The 7,847-nt window shown below is 36.4% G+C and overlaps 1 pseudogene; it reads right to left on the minus strand.

The window, feature by feature from the left end:
- Positions 1–1,265, minus strand: part of LOC119238318 (ubiquitin carboxyl-terminal hydrolase isozyme L5-like) — a 28,191-nt pseudogene extending 26,926 nt beyond the window's left edge.
- Positions 1,266–7,847: the final 6,582 nt, after the last annotated feature.

Genomic DNA, 7,847 nt, shown 5'->3' on the forward strand with positions numbered 1-7,847 from the left:
GAGGTACATCTTGGCCTCTGGCTCAATGAGCTAAAAAATCTTTAATTGTTCATTTCCTCAAAGTGGAGTAGTAATCTATGAGGTGGGGAAATGGATAATGTCACTTATTTCTGAGCAGATAATTCTATACTTTGGCCTCTTTTTTCCTCTTTTAGACCAAAATATTAGCAAAAGGTTAGAAGGAATGTCTATTATAAAATAACCTATATCTAATTTCATTTTTGCTGTTGATGCCAGTTAGCTATTGCAGGTTTGACAGTACTGAGTGAAAATGGATGTGACAAGATGTGATGTGGTTTAAACAGTAGCTAACAATAAGAAGGTTTTAAAGCAAAGAGGAAAGGTGATTCCAAGCACCGTGGGTCCTCCTGCCTTGCACAAGTTTCAGTGCTTGTGCTCCTATCATAAGAAGTGATTTTATTTGTTGTGCCCCAGAAGATTACGATTATTTTTCCCACATCCAATTTTGTTTCCAAAATTCAAGAAGAAAAATCAGAAGGTTTCTCTTTTTGTGTCTTCAGAACCTATGGCCCTACACTCAATTTGATTTTATTGTTATTCTGAAAGCTAGAGCTGGGTCAATAAAGAACTTGAGAAAACTGAATTTCCTAGAAGGCTCTATAGCAAGGACACAAAGCAGTGCTGACTCACAGTCTACTAGTTTGAAAACCACAGAGACTGTTGTTGGTCAGCAATAAACTTAGAGGAAGTTGGGGTCAGGAAAGAGAAACAGAAAAGAAACTCTATTATCAAATAGTAATAAAGTAGAATCCCTTAAAAGATGACATTGCTATAAGCCGTCAGATAAAATCTGTCATGTTCTGAATGGGAAAAAAAATAGTCTTTACCCAGAATTTGCTAACCCTTGACAGATGCTGTCTATGAGCTATTGCCAGCCACTGCAGCATGAGTTTGATCCCAGGCCAGGGAGCTAATCCACATGGCGCAGCAGACCTCTCCTGTCTCTCCCTCTGCTCCCCTCAGCAGAGTATTTCAGTAGATCTGCCTGTTCTGCTCCCCACTCTGTCTCTGGTGTATCCTCTCACCCTCCACACCTCTGGCCTACACCCTAGCTCTTATATGCATAAATAAGTAAAAAATAAAATCTTAAAAAAAAAAAAGCCTCACTTACTAAGTTAACTCTAACTACTAATCAGTAAAATACGTGCACTCTTGCATTCATTTAATACGAAGCTTGTCAGAGCCAAAGAAACATCTGATGTTACACACAACCCGTTTGGTATTTGCACTGTGCTATCCGCCATGTTGTTTTTTATTTTTTAATTGAGATGTACAGTGCTCACTTTTGTGCATATGTAATAAATTGGAACTGGCCTCTGCCCAAGGGTGACCTGTAAATTTGCAAAGAATTTTGTATTTAATAAATAAAGTGTAAAATGTGTAGCTTTTAGTATAATTATAAAGTTGTACAACCATGAACACAACCTTATTTTAGAGTAATTATATCAACTCCACAAAGAAACTCTCCCCATCAGTAGTCACTCCTGACCCGTCTTTCCAGGCAGTAATCTGTCTCTAAATATTTGCTCTTCCGGATATTTCATGTCAATGAAATCACACAGCATATATTCTTTTGTGACTCGTGTCTTTCACTTTTAATTATGTTTTCAAGGTCCACCCATGTGCTAGCATGAATCCCCACTTTATCTCTTTTTATTATCAAACAACATGCCATTGAGTGGATAAGCTTTACCTTTGTTCATTCTTTCCTCAGTTGATGGGGATTTTAATTGTTTCTACCTTTTGCTTTTATGAATATGTATCCATTTTTGTGTGGACATATTTCTAGCTTTCATATGTATATAGATAAGAGTGCAACTGCTGGGTCATATAGAAACTCTAATCTTATGAAAAATTGTCAAGTTGTTTTCCAAAGTAGCCTACCATTTTATATCCCTGCTATCTACATTATGCATCCATATTTTAAACACTTCATTTTCATAATCCTAATTTATAGCAGATGTGCTAGGATATCAATGGGCTACCTACAAATAAGGGTCAAAATGTGGTTGATGGTGTAATAAAGTGAAGGTCGAATTTAATTAGCCCTGAAACCTCATAAGCCTCTTTTGAATGTGTCAGTAAATAGTCTTCACAATTGCCATCATAACAATAAGCTGTGTAATTATAAACTGCTATCTAAAGAGATCCGGGTTCTCATTAATGCTTACAAACCCCCTGGGCTGCAAGGAGGGAGCGTCCCATGTTTAATTACAGCAGGACCAAGTAGATGCTGAGTTGGTGTGGTCCCGAGTCTATCACTGGATAGGAAGAAGGGACTACTTTAAGCAGCAAATATGCAAGCAACAGGGAGGTATGGAGGGTGTTTCTTAATCACATTTAAATAAATGAGGGAGACTTTAATTTTAAGAACTTGATAACACAATGATCAGAAGGGAATCTCCTGTTGGGGTGTCTTAGGATTCCATAGATACCAGTTATTTTAGACATAGATCTATTTTATAGACATTGATTTATCCATCTGGAGATTTAAAAGGAATACCTTAAAGAGAAAATATTTGGTATTGTTTGAATAAAGGAAATGAGTGCCAGAAAGATCAGTTGTTGTTTTTTTTAAAATAGGACCATTGCCTTTTTTTTTTAAAGATTTATTTATTTATACAAGAACTAGGGTACAGGCCAAAGGCGCGGGAGGGTGAGAAAATTCATCAGAGACAGAGCGGGGAGCAAAACAGGCAGACTACAGAAAACACTGCTGAGGGGAGCAGTGGCAGAGGCAGGAGAGGTCTGCTGCGCCATGTGGTTATCTCCCTGGCCAGCTGGGAAACAAACCCGTGCTGCAGAGGCTGCAGACAGCTTCACAGCGCTGGGCTCAACATGCTGTCCCACCGGGGAGGCCCACCACTGCCTTTAATGATGAAATAACATTAGGGGGTACCTCACTTAGTGGTCTGTTATTGGTCCAGTTGCACTTTAGCCCCTAAACAGTAAGAGATAGAAAGGGCTAGATTTGGAGGCTTCACATGACTTTATGCATTTTCAGTTGCTAATTTTTTTATTGAGGTAAAATGAGTTTACATTGTTTGTATTTTGAAATATAGGGTCCCCCTACCTCCACCCCCTTCTGATGCTACTATCATAGCGCTCCCACCTCTTTTCAAAGTCATGAAAAATTGACCTTACCGCTTGCCCTGTCAGGAATATATGCACTTTGTTTGCCGCATGGAAATTTTGGACTGGTCCCAGTGATGTGTAGTCACAACTTCTACAAAAGCTATGGTTTTTGGTGTCCTATATTCATTTGATGTTTCTGTGTCTTCCTATAGAATACGTCAGTGGCTGATCTGTATTATTAATCACATTCTCCATTATATACCATCCAATTCCTTTGGACTTGCTGTTTTCAATCATAGAGCAAACTTTTCTTTATGCAGATTTGACTCATTTCTTTCTGCATGGCTCCCTAGAAATGAAATGATTGCACTCAGCACAGTTGAGCCTGGATGGCTGTTTGCTCATCTGTTCCTACCTCCACACCTTCCTTCACATTCTTTCTTTGAACTTTTATTCATATGTTACGTTCTGACTCTCATCCCACACACCTTAAACATACCCAGTAAAGGCAAGTGTTGTCCTTTAGAAACAGTCATCAAAATGTTTCCATTTTGTTCCCATGACAGTTATCAATATCTTGCCTATCTTAACAGAATTGAAGTACATTTTCCTTATCTATCAAGGGGCTAAATCTGGTATCCTATTAAAGGAGTACCCTCCTTCTGTCCATTATGCCCGTGGGGCGATGGTAAGAACTCAAAAGTATTGAATGCGTGCCTGAATTTCAATTGCATTTTTTTTGGGGGGGTATTTAAACCTCACCATGATATAGAAAAATGTAAGCTAGCAATAAAGTAATTAATGCTGTTTGAAAGCAGACTATGACGGGCATTGGCTCCTACTTCTACCATCGTAAACTACCTGGAGCACCATGTTCTGTTTTCTGTATCTAAACCAGGGGAAAAGGAGCCTGGGTTTGTGACCAGAGGCAATGCATTTTATTCCAGCTCTGCCACTAATATAAAGAAAATGGAAACATCTACCATTATAACTGTATGTCTCAGCATTTGTTTTTCAAATGGGTCTTTAAATGACTGCCTTGCCAATATCACAAGATCATTATGAACCTTCAATAGTCTCTCATGCCCAGGGGTGAGTATATGTTCTGGGTCGCCAGGACTATCAGAGCACTGTGATTCTTAGACTGAGATCCACACCAGACTCCTGGCTTTTCCTCACCTATGAAATTGCTGAGATAGCAAGGCCATTCTCTTTCCGTTTACATCTCTTTTAATGTACTTTTAATATTGAATGTGAAATACGCCATATGTAGAACAGAATATGTTAACCATATGTGTACATTTAGCATATAATAAGATGCCAAAATCTACCTGCCTACAGATACTAATTTAAGAACTCAATAATTACCAGGGACTCAGAAACACTCTGGGTAATCTCGGTGGAGTTTTTGTTGTTGTTAATAATTTTCTTGATTTTGTTTATAGTACTATCATCCATGTATGTATCATTTCACTTTAATTATTTCCTTCCGCTAACAAATTATTCTATGTGTATGCTTCCTTGACTGGCTTCTTTTGAAGAAACGATATTTTGAATTTATCCAACTTGATGTTTAAAACTATAAGGGTTTTATGTCTGCTACTTTGAATAAACTATAATGTCTTCATTCTGGGTACAAGGTTTTTCATGGGCAATTAGATTGTTTCCAGGAAGAAAACAGCACAAGGGATTACGGTGATCGTTTACCGGTGAATTGATGGTGGGAATTTTATGGGGAATACACAATGATGTAAAAGATACAAATAAAAAGTTAATTAATAAAAAATTAAAATTCTAAAAAGATACATAAAATAGATTGTTTCAGGTTTTTGTTATGCAAAATAATTTCATGAACACCCTAGTATATGTTGCAAAATGCACACATACAAATGTTTCTCTAAGATATGCACATCAAATTTCATCAGGTCTAAGATATCATCAATAATAAAATATACAGACTGTATTTTTGCACATCTGAAGAAAAGAAAAAAGTTTCAATTGAACCTTATCATAATGCTTTCTTATTGGTTATAATAATGCATTTCAATTATAAAAATATTGAATTGTTAAAAATATTTTCTAAAATGAATGAAACAAAGTATCTTGGAGAGAAAATGTTGGACCATAGAAAATATACACCTGCAAATCTACTAGGAATCATCCCAATGGTTTTAAAAAAAAGGATGTTAAGGATATGCACATCCACCCACAGAGTATTAGGAGTCTGGTCACTTTACATCTTGTTTTCATTTTGTCTTTGCCCACTGTCTCTGTGCCAAGACAGTAGAGCATTTTAATGTTTATTTTAAACTTTACCAGATTTCAGTGCTTCTTTGTCAAACATCTAATCTTCAGTATTGCTAGACATAGAAATCTACCCCAGTCATCATCATTGTGTAAAATATCCATTTGTGCATCTGATAAAACCTTGTTTCCTTCTTTCATTTTCTCTACCTTCACCACGTGGTGAAATCTTTGGAGTATTATATGATTTAGCTTAAACTTCAACTCCTCTATGTTTCTTTTCCAAATGCTCTCTGGGAGGATCAAGCACTAACTCCTTGGATCTCAGGAAATATCTTTACCCCATTTGATTTTTTTATACACATATATTTATTGTGCCCAATAGATTGAAGGTTTTATTTGTGCAATTTCCACTTAGTATGTACTATCTAGCTGACTGTACTATCTAGCTGATTGCAAATTTAAAATGGAAAGCTGTAGTTCATTCTCTAGGGAGTCTCATAGTCTGGTGGTCTGATTCTTGTACTGGATGATAAAAATCTGACTTTCCTATTTAGTTTTTGACTCCATGGCTTGCTTAGATCCCTTCCCACCTCTTCCAGGTTCAAGTACTTACCCTAATATAGGTATGCACAGACTCTTAATTCAGTCATTTGGTGATATGAAAGAAAATTGCAGATACTAGGGTCACTCATCTCCATCATATTATTGATTATAGATTTTGCAATCTGAACCATCCTTGTGTTGCATAAACATAAAACCCCACAGAATTCTCTTGGATGCCTGTGATGACTCTAAACCAGAGGCAAGTTGTCATAAATCACAACTTACTTTTACAGGCTCCTTCTAAAGCTTGAGGAGGGACCATGACACTTTATTCCTGTATATACTTTAAAAACAACAAAACTAAACTGTGTGAACCATGATATATACAAAATGTCATCTCTCCTTCAATTCCTTCATCACACATCTAAGTTGCTCAGTTTCAGGTGCAAATGAATACAACATAATACAAAATAGGCTGATAGCAAAGACATCAAGGACAAATAAATTGATAAGCCACAATAGTTTAAATGATAACGTCACTGCACAAGCAAACTTGATATACTAGAAATCTTAAAACTCATATATAAAAGAAATTTGCCAGATATTTCACTACATATTACTTCAGTCTTAAAATATTTTTTCTGTTTCACCAATTTAAAAGAAAACAAATCAAATTGTGAGCACACAAGAGGAAAGACTAAAGTAACTTTCTCTTTTTTCTATCGAGAAAAGTCATTCAAAGAAATGTAGCCTAATTGACACAAAAAAATATAGACAAGTGTCGATATTTTATGATGTTTGTGCATAATAGGGTGACATTTAAAAGTTTGTAGTTTGGGTGCCTCCCTGGTGGCACAGGGGTTAAAGACAGCATTATCAAGCTATCCCCAGCCACTGCAGCATGAGTTCGATCCTGGCAGGCCAGGGAGCTAAGCCACATGGTGCCGCAGACCTCTCCTGTCTTGGCCGCTGCTCCCTTCAGCAGTGTATTTCGGTCTATCTGCCTGTTCTGTTCCCCATTCTCTCTGGTGAATCCTCTCGCTCCCCCTCTGCACCTCTGGACTGTACCCCAGTTCTCATATGCATAAATAAATATTTGGAAAAAAAGTTTGTAATTTGTTGTGATACTTTTTCCACATTTGAAATAATTATTTATGGATTCTGCATTTTTGTTCTTAAATATTCCTCTTTTATAGTCACATAAGCTTCAGGCTCCACACAATTAGGGGGTGCCCTGCACACCTTGGGGCTTTTAACTGGTCTGTCCTTCCATCCTCTTTTAGTGCATTCTCTGTGTGCTGCTTTGACAATCCTTGTAAAACCCAATGTCCTCCAGCCACACATAGATGATGCCTATTCTAGGAAATTGAGGAAATATTTTTGAAACAGAGGAATAAATGAATGAATGAGTTAACAGTTTTAGTCAAAATGCACATTCTTGAGACTTTGACTTTCTGCTCTCCTTTTTTAGACTAGTTGTAAGTTCAGTGTCTTTCTAATAAAATATGAATATACTTTAAGGACAGTAGATGCTCAATAAGTATGCAATGACTTCATGAGTCCATCCACAGATTACTAGATTTATAAATCATGGAGTTATCTTTGTGTTCTGGTTTCTTCTTTGGTAGTTCCCCTTCCCATATGACATTTTTTTCTATTTTGGATATTTGAAGCATTTTTTTTTCATTATTACCATTCTTACTCTTAATAACATTAAATTTTGTATATGTCATCCCTAAATAATAACAATGTAGATCTTAATACATCCAACACATAAATAAAACAAGAGACAAAATTAAAATAAAATGCTATTTTCCTTGTTTTTTTCTTCCATTTGCCAAAGCAAGCAATCTTACTCTTTCCTTGAATAATGACAATTTCTTTCACAAAAATCAAAAGAATAAAATTATGCAAGAACTATTAGGAATCTGTTTCTGGAATAAAATAATAAGGTCAAAATC

This window comes from Talpa occidentalis, unplaced genomic scaffold, assembly GCF_014898055.3.
Source record: "Talpa occidentalis isolate TD23 unplaced genomic scaffold, MPIMG_talOcc4v2.1 talOcc4.11, whole genome shotgun sequence".
NCBI lineage: Eukaryota > Metazoa > Chordata > Mammalia > Eulipotyphla > Talpidae > Talpa > Talpa occidentalis.